The sequence below is a fragment of the Astatotilapia calliptera genome, chromosome 15 (assembly GCF_964374335.1).
Source record: "Astatotilapia calliptera chromosome 15, fAstCal68.1, whole genome shotgun sequence".
In the NCBI taxonomy this organism is placed as follows: domain Eukaryota; kingdom Metazoa; phylum Chordata; class Actinopteri; order Cichliformes; family Cichlidae; genus Astatotilapia; species Astatotilapia calliptera.
Genome location: NC_137436.1, coordinates 17635889 through 17652177, shown reverse-complemented (window position 1 = coordinate 17652177; position 16289 = coordinate 17635889).

The following is a 16289-nucleotide window of genomic DNA, read 5'->3' as shown; positions in this document are numbered from 1 at the left end:
CAGAACAGTACTGCTGGAAATTTGGAGGATAAAAATTCAGTGTCATAAATTCAATGTCTAAAAATACTTGAATTCTGATGATACTATATTTCTTCCATAAAATAATACTTCATCTGGTTTTAGACAAACAGCAATTAGTTGTTAGTTTGGTCACACTTCTCACTGTAAAATATTTTGCATTATAACAGCAACAACATTTAACACAGAGGTGTGTGCATGGGCTTAGTTAATAGAGTGTGTGCTGTATATTCAACATTATGGTTTACATTCTCGATAAAAGGCTGAGTAGACCCCAGGGTACAGTAAAGTGCAGACCAATGTTGCATAACAGAGAAAAGCCAGCTGGTCCTGTGTAGACATACCAAAGACCACTCACTTTACTCATCTTTACTCTCTAAATTTACAGCTCCAAACACACAGACCACCAGTGTGTGTTAGTGTGTACATGTCATTTATTCACTCAACCCCTGGAGCATTGAAAACAGACACTGGAGGTGGTCAGCTTAGAGGATGTCTGAGAGAATAGAAAAACAAATGGGACTGATCCATACAAAAAAAAAGAAGTGCTGAAAAAACTGGAAAAGTTGCAGCTGAATAAAATGTAAAAAATGTGTGGATGAGTGACCCCACAGTTTTTAAAGTTTCTTTAGTACTGTTTTAAAGAGAGTCCAAAACACTGAAGATTTACAAATTTTGGGAATCTTTTGTACAAAGGCTTTAATATTTAAAGAACATTAATGATTTAGGTATATCATGACTTTTTACACTACTGTTTTGATGAGCTCATTTGAATTTGAATTTGAATTCTCATTTGAATCCTATCATGCAGACATCACAACAAGCTGAACAAGGAAAACAACAGAAAAATTCACAAGATATTTGAGCAGGCACCAACACATGATATATCCACATGTTGACTCCAGACACGTAAAACAGGGAACTATACAAAAACTCATGGTGATGTCTAGGAACCTGAAATGTTAGTTCAATGCTAATTGAGGACTAAAATTTTGAATATCAGCAGATTATGCTCACCTTGATCTTTTAATGGACCACGGAGAAATCCCTGTATACATATCAAAAGCTCACTGCTTCAGCTGATCTGAGATTCCTACAAGTAAACTTATAGACGTTTTATTTGGGTCCACCTAACTGACTTGCTTCACTGCTAATTGTGGAAAACATACTGACATTTGAGTGTTTTCTCAGTGTATTTAGCAGTTTGATGGATGCAATTTATCGAGATGTTTTCCCAGCTGTTAGTATAGTGAAGTTGTACTTGTCTGTTTTGCTTTTATGGCCCTGTTATTATCTTTTAAAAGAAAAAAAGCTTTAATGTAATGACTGCTCACTATATGACCAGTATCACTCTGCAGACAAGGCTGGCAGACAAAGAGCCGGATGTTTTCATTGGGAATGAGTACACAATAAATAAGCATGAATAACTATGTTCATCTCAACAACTGTATAATATACGGTCATCCACCTTGTTACAGAGATTCAAAGTGGACAATGAGAATCAATAAAGGCAGGTTTAATACGTCTTTTTAGTTAATAAATTAACGTGCGAATCATTTATGAAGAAAAGCTGCCGTTAAAGTAACAGCACATCACTTGGAAAGTCTAGTGAACCCTTTTTTCCAATAAATTCCTTCTCTTTCTCTTTTATAAACTGTCTCTGAGTGCCACTCCAGTGAGACAGAGGGGGTTCAGGGAACAGAGGGCGGCCTTCAGCCTGCCTCACTGTGGCCTTTGGCTGAGTTGCGCCATACTCTCAGGAGGCCTGGCCCACTGTTCTCTTTTCCCCGCTTCCAAATGAAGTGGGCAAAGTCAACATGTTTGTAAAGAGGAGATCTGTGAGGCAGGCCTGTGGCTGTGGCAGTCGGAGGGATGTTTGCCAAATAGTGACATGGTGTGAGTGTGCGAATGAACAAATCACGGAGGGTCTCTTTATAGACTAGCGAGGGCGTTGCAGCATCCAGGACACACAGACACGGCAGTTATTCCTTACACTGCTTCTTCTGCTGTGATAAAAAGGAGAAAGAGTTATATGCATATGCTTTCTGCCACATAGTGCAAGTTTTGACCCAGTGAACTGTAAATGCAATATTACACAGAATTTACCATGTTCCATATAAAGCATCAAAACATGTTTAACAAAGTTTAATTAACTTCAATGTCAAAGAAAAAAAGGGTATACATTCCTCTATATTTGAGCACCAGATTTTTAGATATGGTCATCCAGAGTTCACACAGGCTTGAGTGGTAAAAGAAGGGCAGTATTACAAATGTTTTAGTTTGTTCACCAGCCATGTACCAGTCAGTAAATACAGCAGAGAGGTATGTGCCACAGTAACGGTGCTGCTGAACCGAATCTGAAACAGACATCCTCACGACTACAGAATCTAATTCATATTCTGTTCACACCAGCTGCAGGAAGTGGATGTGGAGGACTGGAATGGTACTACACCACAAGGGTGGGATTGTCTCCTTTAAGTGTCTTCATTTTGGTTTAAGAGGTGAAACCCCCCCTTTGGATTATATGGAAATAATAAATTCACTTTGACCAAGAAGCTTATTGTGCCTGACTAACAGCAGTTTGCTTAAATACCAGACTGATTCTAATCACAAAGGACTTTATGTGTTCTCCACAGTTTTTCCTCCTGATGGAGGCCAATGGAACATCATGAAAAAATAAATGTCATCTTTATTTGACTTTTTTCTGATTTATTTTTGTTTACTTTGATTCATAAATAGTCATATTTCGGCACTACCACTTCTGAATGGTCCGACTGAAGGGGATTTGTTATGCTTTTTCATAATGCCACAGATTTCACAATTTTTGAATACTCATATAAAAACATGACCAAAAATACAAATAATTTGTCCGCAACACATTTAAAACTTCCACACTGACACCACTCTCCTCTGTTTCACCATCACTGGCAGTGACTGTCACTCACTGCCTGTCCCCAGACAGCAGCCCATGTTCAGCTTCCAGCTCTGAATGTCACAGTTTAAGCCTCAGGTCACCTATGTTAGCCACCGCTGCTAGCCCAAACTCAGGAGTAATCGTCTGTCATAGTATCGTCTGTGTTTCATGTAATAATCATCATTCCCCTGTTCATAGTGTATTGTCCATAGTGAATTCATAGTGTATGTTACTATCGCTCCAAGTACCCGCACTGCTCATAGTTGTATTGTACATAGCCCTGTCCCATTCATTAGTCTCTCGTAAATAGATGTTGTTAATTCAACATTGTGTACATAGTTACTGTTTTACGTTCACAAGCGCTGTATACAATCCCACATTCTTTATTAAAAGATATTTCACGCAGCTCCTTGTGTCTGAGTTTTATGTCAGACATGTTAAAGAACATGTAACCTGATGGAATCCATGAAGTGTTAAAGTACTTTTTTGGTACTATTGCTGTCTCTTTGAACCAAAGTCGCATCATAAATTAGATGAGAAAAAATTATTACACAAATTTTCCTTTCATAATTTTAAGGGTATAGAAGGAGCAGAAAGTTTAAAACTTTGACCACATTTTACCGTCAGTTTCATATGAGCCATGGCTGATTCATAGTTATTTGAAGTAATATTAAAATAATTTGCAAATACTTTACAGTGGAGTCTCCATTTTATATCTAGTTTTTTTCTGCTTAAGTGTCAACTCTAGTTGAAATGTAATAATATTAGCAGTTAACAGAAATAACAAGAACAGGTTGGTCACCAGCTTATAAACTCCTAACTTATACTATCTTACCAATTAGTACATACAAAAAATGAGTAGATGTCTTACACTCCTTAGGTACATAAACATAAAAACAGTTATGCTCTTAGATGATGTCTTAGATCTCTGTCTTCAGTTTGGTGTAAGCCTCAGTTCACTATAGTGAATAATGTGATTTCTGTTACCAACTTCACTTAACAGTTAATCTATTTTAAATTAAATCAAGTTAACTCATTAATGTCTCTTAGGTCTGTAACAAGGAGGTGAGGAAGCAAAATGCTTTAATGATTTAACTTCAGGTAGTTCTAAACTTCAACATGTTTCAGCACAAAGTGCTGGTATAGTCTGGAACACCTACCTCTGCACTGACGTGTAGGCTGCTATAAATCAAATCAAAACTCAAAAAGAGTATTTCTGCTGCACGCTCCCCTACAAAGCGGCTGTTGATTCCTGAGGGCCAGATGTCACTGCTGAAGACGGATGTTTGGGCTGAGGAGAAAGCAGAGCTCTGTCCTCTTTTACACACAGATGATTTCCAGGTTAAATTGTACTGTAAAAGTTTCAGATGTTGGTGCTAACAGAATGCATGTATTTAGCTTTTGCAATGATCCACTTGGACAACCTGCAGTTTTATGTATTCATATAGTAAAACCCATTCACATTTTATTTTATCTGCATTTATGTGGAAAATGTAGTTGCTGGCAATCCATGACTACTTTACTATTTCACTGCTAAGATACCATGAAGCAATTTGCAATACTATGCTAACTTCCACCCGTGTAAAGCCTGTGTACTCTACATTGTTTACTTTATTTAATCTTGTGAAGTAAAATAGAGAGCTCTTAACTGTAGAGTCAACTGGTCTCATTAAGATGCTAGAGTTGGTACTATTATGGGCTTTGAAGATGATAATGACAGGTGGACTCAAATGCAAAACCCCCAAACACACTGTTTATTTTGCACAGGAAACCTGCACAGTTAAGGACTGGTACAACTGGAGCCAGGGGCGTAATTTCCAGGGGGTTAGAGGGGTTATGACCCCCCAATAATCAGACCCAGCCAATATAACCCCCCCAACAAAATTATGAATTATCTTGCATGATGTATTTATTTATTTAGACAGAGATCTTGACCCCCCCCCCCCCCAGTGTTCAGCACAAAGTTACGCCGATGACTGGAACTTCGAAAGACAGATCTGGTCACTGTGAGCACCCTCTTTGGGAGAGAGGAATGCGGGATTAGTCCAAGAAAAGTCATTAATAGAGACTCCACTGAGAGTTTCCAGTATGTGCAGGAGTTTCTGAGGAGGGTAGGTCATTTTGAGAAAGATACTTAATGGGGGGAGCCACTAGTTTGCTTTGTCACTGAAGACAAGGGTGTTTGAGGGTGGAGAGATTGTAGGGCAAGTACTCCAGAGGAGGAATCCAATAGTATGAACAGGGAGGTCGTACTGGTGATAGCTCCACTTTTTGGCCATGCAGGAAAACACTAAAAACGGAGAGACAAGGATATTAGCACCAAGCGTCTACAGAAATGCAGGAGAGTTATATGAGAGCCTGATTACCACACAAGAGGGGCAGACAATCTGGCAGAGAATGGGTGCCAAAGCTGGTCCTAAAGTACAGACTGTTGATGAGGTTGATGAGAAACAGGTGCCTTTGCCAAAGAGCAGGAACCTAGGAGTGCACCAATAGGTGGATTCACACCTGCCCAACCCAATCTGGGCCTGATAAAATAAAGCAAGATCTGCTTCCTGGATTTAAAATAGCCTTGATAAAGAACATAATCAATTACTTATATGTACCAGTGTTTTTGGTTTATTGCTAAGCAAAGAAAATAAGCCACTCCAGAAGGGTTTTCACAAAGTCTCATGTACAGCATTAAAGTCTTATTACCAGCTGCTACCCAATATGCATTCGCTTCATAACAAAAGTCTCAAAGTTTGTGACATGACAAGCATTCTTGGCCTTTATTGTGTCAACCTGAAGAACACTGTGGAGTGTTCTGCGTTTTGTTGGAAAGGTCTACAATAAGAAACATCTGCATTTTCGTAAATGCAAAACGTGTCTGCACGCAGAAGTTTTCTGGGACTTCTAAAAACCAAAACCTCATCCAGTATGTACTGTTCCCTGCTCAATTTGCTTTGAAATGCAAAAATGTCTGGGTGCATGATTCAGTATGCTGAATCAAGTGACTCACTTTTTTGTTAATCAATTTAAAATGTTTTAGGGTTTTAGGGTTCATTTGATTCTCAATAGTTTTTCTGCATTTATTCCTATTTAGGGCAGCATAGTTTAGGGCCCTAAAGTGTGTAATTTTTGCTAAAACAATTATTGAACAAGTCATTTTGATATAAAACGAATCACTGAAAGTTTAAGTAGCTGCTGAGTGACTGTTTAAAGCAACGCCTGTAAGCCTCTCAAACATAATCTTTCTCTTTGACATCATTTGAAATAAAATATCGTGTGGGATTGAACTTTTAGTCAGACAGAAAAAGCTGTGTGATTATGTTATTTCATTATTATTCTCCATTTTCACAAACATTTAAAGACTTCATTCATGTCTTCATGAATGATGGATCTGATAACTGCTAAAATGAACCCAATACAGACCTTAGCCACAGACTGGATCACAAAATCAGTTGCCTGAGGTTGAACCACAGCTTTGGTGTAAATAATGTTTGTTTTTTTTAATCTGTAGATGTGCTAGACAAATGACAAGAGTATTTGTTGCTGAGCTCACATGCAGAGGATAATTTGTGGAATGCATGTGTTTAAACTAATATTTACACCCAGGTTGGCAGAGTAATTAAAGATTTTCCAGTAAATATTATGGGAAAAAACATCAAACTTGTCCATCATCTCCATTGGGTCTGTAACAGCTGGAGAACACATCAATAATTTCTTACAGCTACATTGCTTTCACACAAATTCTGTGTTTCTACAGTTTGATGGGAATTTTTAAAAATTTTTCTCCCAGTGTTGTCCCGTTTCCCTCAATCTTTGCTGTTTGCTCAAGCAAAGAGAAAATAAAGAGAATTTCATGCGAGACAGAACTGCAACTGCAAGATGTCCAGTATAGTACAGTATCAGCCTGTTCATTTATCCAACTATCACAAAGATACCACTATGCAGTCTGTAAGCTTTTAGACTCAAGGGAGACCGAAAGGCCAGACCGCCAGACATGGCATGAACCCGGTGATCCAGACAGAGGAAGGGTCCAGGCACTGTGCAGACATCTAAGTTTAACGGTAACATGGAGGTCAGTGAGAAAGTGTCCGCTGTTCTTTTATGGAGAAATGTATTCCATCTAAACGCTAACATAATATTTCTGAGCCCATATGTGGGGACAATGACATATGGTGAAGTCTGAGGCGGCTGTTAACGACACCTCCTGTCATTTTCATTGAAATGTTAGCTGTTATTGCTTATTACATAATCGTAATGAGCCCATGGAATCTTATACAGTTTGAAAGTTCTAGTGTCTGGTGGTTCGATTGTCAGGGACATGAAAGATGTAATATGAGCAGACACTAGAACCCGCTGTGAGGATGCGGTGGTGTTATTCTTTGTTGTTACACTATCTCTTACCGTACACTACTAAATCCCCATTTGCACTATTTGCCTATTTTGCACCACTATGCCTTCTTACTTGAATATTGTATATTGTATATTGCATAGCTTTTTTTTTGTTATACGTAAAATTGTATTGTATTTATTTAAATTTTTACTTTTTAATTATTTTATTTGCATTTTTCTAATCACTAGGGTTTGAGAGTAACGCAATTTCTATTCTGTGTATGTCCTGTACATGTGGCAGAATTGACAAATAAAGTTGACTTGACTTGACTTATGAATTTGTTTAAGCTCTTAAATAAATTTCGGAGTTGGGTGGTCTAAAGAGAATCATTAACACATTTTATCAGTATGTAGTTATTTTAACTGTTAGCATATGTGGAATAGAAGATGATTCATACTCACCTAATCAGAACAATGACAAGAATAATACAGTGTATAATTAATTTATTAGACCACCTGTCACTAATTTATAAGACTACTCTAGAGTCTGACCAATATAAGATTTTTGAGAAAACCGATATATCAGCTTATATACATAGAAGTATTTTGCTATTATTTGTTGTGTTTACTTATTTAGTCCTTACTAAGATGTTGGTGGAAAAACTCAGATCAGCACAATTAACTGTGGTTGAAGCATGTTTCACCCATCTCTTCTTCACCTTTTAAATGTTCATTTATCTGCCATTATAGATGCCCAAACCATTCTCATTGCAGTTTGTGATGCATTCATGACCTTTAATCTATTGATTCGTGTTAATGGACTTTTTTTTTTTTTGTGGTTATCGACACAAATTTCCCATCATTATTTAATATTCCTGAACATAACATAGAGCAGACTGTTGAAAATATTCCTGACTTTCAACAGTCTGCTCTTATACATTTTGATTAAAAGGGATGAAAAACGTTACATGGGGACGGGAGTGAGTGAGTTGCCTAGATGTTCATGCCACCTCATACCTCATATGCAAGCTCAAATTATATATATGTAACAGGTTTTCCATAATTTCGGTTTCCATCATTTCTTCATTGTCCAGAAAGAAAAGGTAACAATTTGTGTTCCCAAAGAGGAAAAAAAGATTGAGTTTTTATAACTATTTTAAAAACCGCTGAAAGGCTTCTGATGTATCAGCAAATAGCCAATATCAGCCAAAATATTCGCTGGGCTACTCATTACATTACAGTTGAGGTAAGGTAACATACATTGTGTTACTAACAGCTAGTACATTTTATACCAACATAGATGTCTGTAACATTTAAACCTTTGTGTTACGCTTGTTGGCTGACCTCCACTATATTCCTCATATTAAATTTTTCCTTTCCAGAACAAACAACAGTGTACTGTCTCAAATCAATGCAAAGATAGCAAGAGCAGTGGGTGAACTGTAAGAGTAAGCATGGATAATAGCCGTGGATGTACACATGAAGAATGCTGCAGTCAGACTGTCAACAAACCAAAACAAGAGAAGATCCAGAACAATGGACTTCATTGTTTTGTTTGAGTGCCCAGTGACTGGGATGTACAGCATACAAAGAATGAATCAGAACACATTCATGAAATTTCCATTGGTGAAATAAAAGCAAAAAGCATTTGAACTCAGATGGTGCTGACAACACAGAACAATTAATCTCTCACAATATTAGCTCGAGCAGTTCCTGTTTGTCTGGAGAGGAGTACTAACTGGACTAAAGGCCAGAGCAGCTTCTGTAGGTTTAGTCTGGTCATCCATTGGATCAATCAAATCCCAGCATTCCAGTGGTCGCTATTTCCCCAGCACTTTGTACTTGGGCACTGGAGGAGGGGGCCCGCCACTCAGGAATGTCCTAGGACATGTTATCTGATGGGCTCTGGGTCTATCGTACTACTGCTCAATGGCAAACTGACCCGAAGGCCTTTTCAGACATTAGATACATAAAACTAATGGCTTCATCAATCTGTTAAAATTATGGCATTCTGTCATACAAACATGTATCATTTGTGCATTTGTGTTCCTCACAGCTTCATTCAGGCACACCCTCACTTTAATAGAGAGTGTCATGGTATGCTCAATATTTGCCAAATGTGCAAAAGACTTGCACAAGTTGTACTTGTGGCCATAAACAATGTGAACATCAATTCTAATGAAATATTACCACACTTCTGAATGCTTAGGTCTCTGCTAGGAGCTGGATCTGTGTTTCTGTGCTACAGCTGCACTATTGTTCTGTGAGAAGGTTGTTTTCTGTACTGCCTGTGCTGTTGCAAGGATAGGTCCATTTGTTAAATTAATATGGACTCTTTTTTCGCTGTTTTTCCTTTTGTCTGTGTTCTAACTGTAATTTTTCACCTGTTGACAGGAAGCTTTAGAGAAAAATAGTGATTTATTAATCATATTCCTTCTTTCCTTTATTCTTTTTTCTTTTGATTTGGATCTAGATTACAAATTTTGGTGTGTCGAGGGAGAAAATGTCTCAACTGAAGGACTTTAGGTCTGATATTTTTGTCTCAATATTTTTTCAGTTTCTTGTAATAACAACAGCTTGCCTCAAGACAACATTCCTTTAGGTTTACAGTCATCTGAAAATGAAAGTTTTCAAAGGACTCCATGAAGTATATCCCATGATTTAATAGCATGTAGAACCACCTTTTTGCAGGAATATCTTTTCTCCATCCATTCGCTTCTGCTTATCCAAGTCAGGGTCATGGGGGGTTGGAGTCTATCCCAGCTGTTTTAGGCCGAGAAGGAATAATTTGAAGTAAGTGTCTGTGGGATGGCTGTAGCTCAGGTGGCAGAGCAGGTCAGCCACTAATCAGAAGGTCGGTGGTTCAATCCCAGGCTGCCTCCTGGCTGCATGCCAAATATCCTTGGGCAAGATACTAACCCCATGTTTGCCTACTGGTGGTGGTCAGAGGGCCACCAGTGGCGCCAGTGTCCGGCAGCCTCGCCTCTGTCAGTGCGCCCCAGGGCAGCTGTGGCTACAACGTAGCTTGCCATCACCAGTGTGTGAATGACTGAATGTAGTGTGAAGCGCTTTGGGGTCCTTAGGACTAGAAAAGCACAGGCCATTTACCAATTAATAGTTTGCTGTGTGACTTTATCAGTTTCTCACAACACAGTGGAGGAATTTTGACCCACTTTTTCTTTTTACAGCATTGCTTATGTTTATTGAGGTTTGTGGACATTTATTTGTATACAACACTTCCAACAGCATGTCAATGGGGTTGAGGAATGGAGTTTCACTGGGAAATTGCAACACTTTGACATTTTTTTCTTTGTCAGCTCTTCTTTTGTTGATTTTCTGCTGTCATTGCCTGACCTAGTTTGGGTCAAGCCTTAGCTGTTGGACAGATGGCCTCATACATGACTCTGCCTTGCTATACGGAGGAGTTCATGATCGACTTCTTTTTTGCATTATGTAATTTGGCCACGTTATGAGGTAAATTTTCTGGGAGGTCCACTCGGGAAAGACTGTGTTAACACAAACTTGAATGGTCCAAAAAAGCAAACTACCAAAACTTCAGCTATCATAGAAGCTTCTCACACTTGCTGATGATCAATAAATCCATTACATTTGATCATCAGCACCTGGCTGCTACTTTGCCTCTTAATTCCTATGGAAGCAGGTGGAGTGTACTTAGTTCTTCACAGGATTGCATAGAGTCCGGTGAAAACTTTCTTTTCCACAACTGTATGTTACTTCCTTTGTGCTGTAATAGTGGATATTGCAAGTGCACTAGTGACTATATAGCACCATGTGTATCCAACATTAGAGCTGGCAGAAAAAGATAGCAACTACCCAGTAGTGGAACGTTTGGCTTTCAATAACCAGATATTTCTTCAGGAAATGTTAGGGACCAAACCACAGCTATAAAGAATGGTGCTCTTTACTGATTGTGTAATACTGCTAGCTCATTTGCCAACCTTTTAAAGGTTATAATATACGAATGTTGTCATAACAGTTTCCTTTAATTATGACTTTTTAATAATTTTATCCTTTGATGACTACACAGTGATTGCATTTCATTTTGCCTGTTTTCTTTGCAGTAATAAATCCATGGCAAAAAACCTAAACAGAATATCTTTACGGGATATCTCATGACATCTGCTGCAAACTCAAAGCAGAAAGGCTTCACACAGTTTGCTTGTCAAATTTCATTACATTTTGGAAATATATAGATATAAAACAAAAATATTGCTAATTTACATTTCTATTTTACACTTATATATGCCATTCCAAGAACTGGAAGCAGAACAGAGATGAGAATGGATCCAAAGTGAACCACAGAGTGGTGCAGCCAAAGGCTTGTGACAAAAATACTAAAACCCCCCTGGAACTGTTTGTGACTTAAACTCAATGGATATAGTGTGGAAATTATTTTGGCAATGATAAACCCTGTTTCCATTTCAGACTATACTTTCGCTCCTTCATCTCCCGTTTAATTATGTAACATATGAAAGCTGGTCCTGTAAAAAGAAATGGCCTGCTTGGTGAGTGCCAAAGCAAATCTACAGCGAAAGGCCTAAGCAGGTAAATGCAATCGAAATGCACTTCCTCTTAATTTAACACATAAAAACACATGCGCAAGGAAGGAGTGGATTAACATGATTTAAAAACACATTTCCCCAGGATTTAGTGAAAATAACTGCAGGGATGATTAGCATGGTGTTGATTTTAGGGGTCTTGGCAGGCACGATTTCTCTCATGCGGGGATATGATGAAGCATTTGCTCAAGAGGCTATCCAAAGGGGGCCAGGAAGGTCCACCAAGTGCTGAACTTTCACTTACAAAAGCGCCATTCTATAGGTGCTTTGAGAGGAACGCCAACACCCATGGAAAGTATGACACTGGATGTCCAGGTAAACATTTCCAAGGCAGCCAAGTTTACAATTGCATACAGACTGCTGTGCACTCTCCTCTTCATCCGTAATGCCTTTGAAGCACACTCTAAATGGAGGAGATTTGAGTGTCGGGCGTTGGTATACGGCGGTTTATTTTCACTCTGTGTAAAAACATTCCAAGTGAGGGTGAAGGGAGACGAAAGATTGGGCATGAGGGAATTAAAGGGATTGTATAGCTGTGAGGCGGCATGAGAGACCAAAAAAGAGCAAATGTGCAGTTTGCGGTATGTATAAGAGGTTACAAGGGGGAGCACACGGACATGGGGCAGCAAGCCAGGTTGGTTTGACCATGTATGCACCCTTTGCAAACAGATAGCCATGTGTTCCACAGGAACTGCAGCGGGGGCCCCCGTGCTCATGAAAGCTGCTTCATAAATTGGTAAACCTAGAAGGCCAGCCGCTATTCCCCCCAAAGCGCTTATTTTCTCATCATGATACCTTGATGATGAAACGGGCAGAGGGCAAACATGACGCACACAGGCATTTCTTTATGAGGCTGATGCACACCTGCAGAGGAGACGCGCTACCCATCAGTGGAAATAGGTGGAGGACGGTAGGTTCAACATCCCACCACACTGGACCTGCATTCCCTTCACTTCAGGATACAGGGGCACCTACTGTATGTTCAGCTCCAGGTGCTGTTAAGAGACGAACAACACTCAATCAGTTCATCACCGTCCATCGGCTTCTTAAAAAAAATGGTATAAAAAGTATTTATTTGTTGCTTTTAAAAATAAAGAAGACACAACTAACTTTATTTTACTGAGAATCACATCTAAATTCTGACAAATATGTGTTTTAAATATGGTCTACCGTGCAGATAAACAGTATCTGAAAGTCCTGCCCTCAAGAAATAGGAAAAAATTTAGCAAGGACCTGATTCAGGACCTCACAGATACATCTGGCATACATCAGTTTATCCAGCTACTGTTCATTGAAGCCTCATCAGAAATGGTCTCAGTGGAAGGGAGACTGACTAGTCATTTTTAAGGAAGGGAAACAGGGAAGCTCCGTCCTTTTCTTTATCATAGATCACCTACTAAAGAACATGATGTCTTTTTTATTATGCTGAGGCCTGCAGCTATAGTCTTAGTTATGTTTGTGTGTAGTCATCGGGTTTATTAATGCATTCAGAGTCTCCAAAGAAAGTATTAACATTAGCACCAACCAATCCATGGATCCAAGGTGACCTCAGGTCACCTGCCAAAAACTGTTATTAACTTGATCATTTAAATCAATGAAAAACACAAATAAGCTGTTGTTATATGTGCCGTGAGAAAATAGAAAAACAAAAAACTCTCCCCCTTCCTTCTTCTTGTTATTATCTAACTCAACTAACGACCAAAAGTATTTTAAGGCCTGTGTTCAAGGGGATGAGATTTAAGTCTGTCTCTCAGACTAAGTAGAAGGAGGACATTCTGTTGGCTGAGTGAACGCTGTTCCTGCCAGGCAGTCATCTGTCACTGGAGGTGAGTAATCCTTCTCTTCTCTCTGAATCATCCCCTAGAGGTCAATGCATCTTCATCAGAGCAGCTTCAAAAACCAGTCCTGAAATGATTTTGATTGATTTCATTTGGCAAAGTCAAACTTGCATGAAGTCATTATTTGTGAGCAGTAAATCTTCTTTAGTAAGTAGATCTTTATAAGAAGAAGTTCAATACATTTCAGAATATTTAGCAATTTGCTTTTCATTTACTCTGCTAATTTGATTGCCTTTTTACATACACAGATTATTTTCAATTTACATGACTGTATGTGCCATAACAGGGATTTGACTCACAAAATTATAATTTGAGGGAGACATAATTCAAAATGAGGATTATACATTTTTGTGGATGGTAATGGGGTTGTTGATCAATATTAGGGACTCAGCAATCGTTTTACCAGAGCATACGATTTCTGGCTTCAAAGACAGATTTTCCAGGCTGCACTGGAACAAAAACTCTTGACCATCTAGAGGTAGGTGGGCTTTGTCACTGAAAAAACTCAGTCAGGCATTTTGAATCAACAGTCTTGATGATGTGCTTTCAATGGGGATGGCACATGACCAGGTTTCTCTCTTTCTCTAGACAGATTTAAGGCTTCAGTTAAGTTTCTCATTTTTAAATTAATTTAACTTTCAGCTACGGATGCACATTTTCCACCAGCATTGAGTTTAACAAGTAGTGTATAGCCAAAGCAATGAAAGGCGCATTAACTTCTTACATTTGACATAACCACTGACTTATTTATTTTAATAGATTTCTAATAAATCACCGTGCTTCCATAATTATGTGAAATTATGTAATTGTGCATAAATAGCAAACCTCTTCAGCCACATTTTGTGAATCATTTTATAGAGTTCAATGACATGCAAGACAGTAAGTTTGGAGAAAGATGGCAACTAAAACTTATGGACTAAGGGATTGAAGCCAAGTAGTGATATAAAAGGATTTTTAATGTAAACTTAGATATTTACAAAAGTCAGTTGTCAAGGGTAACCTTAACAACTGACTTGACAAGGACAACAGACTTGCAGGACAGTGATTTAAGGTGCAGTGGCTTTAATGAACAATATGGAGAAGAAGGCCAAAGAATATTTGCAGGTAAGATATTCAACAGGGATTCAGGTCAGTCTCTATTATGGGGTTTCGTGACTTGAATGCAGGTTTTCAGGTGGTTGTGGATTCCTGTTTGGAGCGTAATAGGAATCCATAGTTCTCTCTTTCCTTAGGTTTTCCAGTACTTTAGTCGTTTAGGAACATTCTGAAGTGTTTAGCGGGTGGGGTAAGACAGACAAATTTGCAAGTAAATATGAGGCAGACTCTCCAGCAGGTTTGCTTTGAGGGAGGAAGAGGTAGAACTGCAAAGTAGACCAGAAGCAAAAAGGCCCAAAGCTGAGGAAGATGTTTGAACTATAACACCAAATACTGCAATGATGATGAAGGGAGACGGGTGTACTACAGGCATTGATATTGGCAATAAGAGCAAACCAAATGTAGAACCCAAGAGAAGATCCAGAAATAGACTCAAAAACACAATGCAGTGAAGGGATAACGTAGCACAGAAGAATTCAAGAAAACATTGAGGGCGGTGAAATGAACTAAGAAGGGAAGTAAAAACACAGAAAGTTACACACGGAACAGACTTAAAAACTAAAGTAAGCTCAGAGAAGGACAAGTAATAAATTCAGACACTACTGCACTACTTGCCTAAAATCCAATAAAATTATTTCCTTATTTGGAAATATGGGTTGTTGTTAAAAGGTCATTTCATGCTGTTGGGGTGTTCCACAAATAAGACCAACAAATGAGTTTTAACCTATGACTCAAATTAGTTTCCAGCAAATTTACTTTTTTTGAATCATGACTGTAAAAAGCCAGAGCACCAGTGTTTTACACAATTACCCTTCTCAAAGTAAAGTTTCATGGTGACTTTGGTCCTGATTGATTGTAACTCTTCATAAGCGCTTTGGGGTCCTTAGGGACTAGTAAAAAGTGCTATACAAATACAGGCCATTTACCATATTTGTATTTTAAAAAAATGCAGCCAAAAACAACTATCCTCTCCTTTCATGCTCTTTATATAGACTTCCAGGGTCTGTGCTACTCTACTCTGTTTAACAGAAGGTGAACTTATGGATAAATAGCGGCTATGGCTCTTATCAACAAGGCATTTTTTATCCACAGAATGAGATGTTTGTGCACCACAATCTCAGCAGGTGAGGTGTTTCAAATATACCCCAGCCAACAGTTGTATCATGGTTAGTCTGAACATTAGTGGAAGACCTTTATTTGCAGGATTTAATTCATTGCATTGCTGCCCCATGATTACCTGATTTGATAATTGCATGAATAAGCAAGTGCCCAGATGTTCCTCATAAAGTTGCTCTAAAACTGCTTGCAAATAATGGAGTAGACTACAGTACATTATGTGTGTCACAACATGTGCTCGGCTCTAGCCCACAGGAAGGAATGGTTGAATTGCTCAGAATCACAATATCTTCTTTTACTGATTTTCCTGACAGGAAAAATACTCAAGTCAATAGTTTCAGCATGCCCCAGCAAACAGTGCTGCCTTCAAAGTGGTGAGAAATAAATAGAAAACGGTAGCCAAAAAAT